The following is a 3,099-nucleotide window of genomic DNA, read 5'->3' on the forward strand; positions in this document are numbered from 1 at the left end:
TTTCCACATTTCCTGGCGAGACCGAAAGGTATTTTTTCAAATGAGAATTTACTTTTCTAGGGAAGGTTGCCGCTTTCAATAACGTATTAGAAAATAATTTACGTGATTTTATGTATATCGATGAAGATAGCGAATGAGATGATGAATAAACTCAACGTCGAAGGAAAATGATAAATAAAACGAACAGGAAAATGCGAATGAAAAGTTGCAGCGATGATGTCAGTCACGTGACTCACGTCACTATGGTTTGGCAGAGAAGAACCAGTAAAGATCTACGTATACTGTACCTACTTCAAAACCTTATAACTTTTGATATACAATAATATATTTCTTCGCAGAGGAGGCCATAGATATATCTTTGAGAGGGGCTGAACGATGCATTTCTATCAGTATTTATCAGCAATAAAAAAAATAAAACATTCCCGCCTTGATTGTTACCAATGCACAGAATGGCATTCAGCAATAGGGAAAAAAATTAATAAATACATATAGCTAACATCAACTTCGCATCAGTTAGTTTCATATATATATATATATATATATATATATATATATATATATATGTATATATATATATATATATATATAATGCTATAGTTAAGACTTTCCACAATATATTTGTCTGTGAGAAATATCAAATTGCATCGTCGTAATCAGTGTCAGCCATCACTGGGAATACTTTCAAATTTTGAATTTTAAATTGCTGCGCAATAAATTGCTTCAAAAGCAACAATTTTGATCGGTGCATCTCTGAACCTTATGAGGTTATGCCTACAGTACACAGAGGTTGTAATAGGAACACTGATCGTTCGGTCCACTATACCTTCTGTGGTTACCCTAATTGAAATAATAACCACTCACTAACACGTGCCAGGCGGTTACTACCTGACCTGACCTGTTCTTACCTCAAGGAATTTATTTTCGGGTATGGTTGCATAGGGATCCAATTGTTTCGTGAGTCCTGATTGGTTGAGGTTGATAGAAAGCCCTGCCTCCTCACTGCGACCCCTACATTACTTTGATACTAAATTTATGAACAGTTTTTTGTATGCCTTTACAAACAAATGCTATTTAATGCTACTTTGTTTATTGCTTTATTTGTAAACTATTTTTGTTGCATTCTTTTACAAACAAATGCTATTTAATGCTACTTTGTTTATTGCTTTATTTGTAAACTATTTTTGTTGCATTCTTTTACAAACAAATGTTATTTTATGCTACTTTTTTATTGTTTATTTGTCCTATTTTTAAATACTTTTCCTGGTATGCCTTTACAAACAACTGCTATTTTATATTGCAATGTCTTTGCTCAAAGAAAACTTAAGCTGCTATTGTCTTGGTGTTTTTGTTTATTGTTTATTGGTAAATAATTTGTTTATGCCTATGCATACAAACGAAAGTACCAGCACGCATGAAACAAACACCGGACATGAGAATAATACCAGGGGTGACGTCACTCAGGTAGAAGCCAATCAAGAGGCTCCTGGTGATACCCCCCACCTGAGAAGGTCTGCAAGACTCGTAAACGCCCGCCGTATGAGTCACCTTCCCAGGAACCAATGAAAACCCGACCTGCCGGAGAGGTGCTCTGACCGTACTCAAGAGCCCGCAAAATCACGATATAAGGAAATGGACTCGCAACTGGAGTTTACGGGCTGCTCTGTGAGCAAGAGCCCGTGCTGACACAAGGTCAGCTAAATCAAAACAACAACAACTGGAGTTCAGTTGCTGCTCGGCATCCGTGGTAGCAACATCTCCGCTCACACCGCTCCTAGACTCCACCCACTTCCAGCGACAGCTCCGCCCAGACTCCTCCCACCGGCAGCCACCGACCAATCAGAAGCCAGCAGGAAAACCTTCAAGCTTCTTTGTAGGATTTGAAGCTTGTGCTTCTTGGCCACCAGCCAATCAGCTTGCTGCAGACTTTCCCTGCATTTTAGCCCTGCCGACTTTATAGTTGGCGCGCTTGGCAAGGGAGAATAAGATTTGAGAGAGCTCTCTCACTCTTATAAGCAATTTGAAGACCTAAAATCACTACTCCTTTTCTCAAAAATAACTTTCTCTTACTAACACCGTCTCTCTTGTGGAACATTTGGTAGCCCTTGAGGTCTAAAAACTCCAACAGAAGCAAGACCAAAGAGACAAATCTTCCTACTGTCGCAATACTATATTGCAAGTAGCACAGGAAACCATAGGCTGGCGCCTTCCATAAGCCAGATTCCAAGATAACTTAAACATCCAAGCCCTTCAGGCGACATATACACAACCAATCACTTAGTCACTCACCCCTCATAATATCACTCCATAGACATGGAACCTTCAACCTCTATCATATCACAAGATCACATCATCCATGACGACTCCTCAGCCCCCATCACATCCATGACACCGACTAGAAGACGAAATAGATCAGGTACCAACTCCCCCTCAGACGAACACATAACACAAAGACCACGGATTTCCTCTCCCCCTGAACATCCCAACCAACAGCTCCTCTCCCTAGACTGCTCTGACACGGAAGACGACCTTTCACAGGACAATGATGGCTTTACACTTGTACGCAGTAAGAAAAACATGAAGAAATCAACACAAAACACGGACACTTTTAACTTGCAATCAGACACCGAATTCCCACGACTGAGATTCAAACCAATACAAAAACCTGGAGAAACGGCCTACACCACAATAAAAGCCATTGAAGACAGACACAAGGACATCGTTTTCCAGGCACGACCAACCCGAACAGGACAATTCATTCTGATACCTAAAGACAAACATGCCGAAGAAGTACTCAAGAAGGACGGACATTGCAAGGCACTGGACCCAAAAGACAGAATACAGAAAGGACTCATATGCAAATACCCAGTAAACCTCCCAATCGACCCCATAAAAGACCTCTCCTTTGTGTTAGACGCCACCCGGTGCACAAACAAAGCAGGAGAACCAAGGAAGAAAGGTTCTTGTGACTTTCCAAGGGGGAAAGAAAGGCCTGCTGAAGTGAACAATACCAATATGGGGAATCTTCCCCACTGAAGAATTCACCCCTGAACCACTAAGGGTGCTTTAGGTGTCAAAGATTTGGACACCATCAACGTGAAT

The sequence above is a fragment of the Macrobrachium nipponense genome, chromosome 25 (genome assembly GCF_015104395.2).
Source record: "Macrobrachium nipponense isolate FS-2020 chromosome 25, ASM1510439v2, whole genome shotgun sequence".
Lineage (NCBI taxonomy): Eukaryota > Metazoa > Arthropoda > Malacostraca > Decapoda > Palaemonidae > Macrobrachium > Macrobrachium nipponense.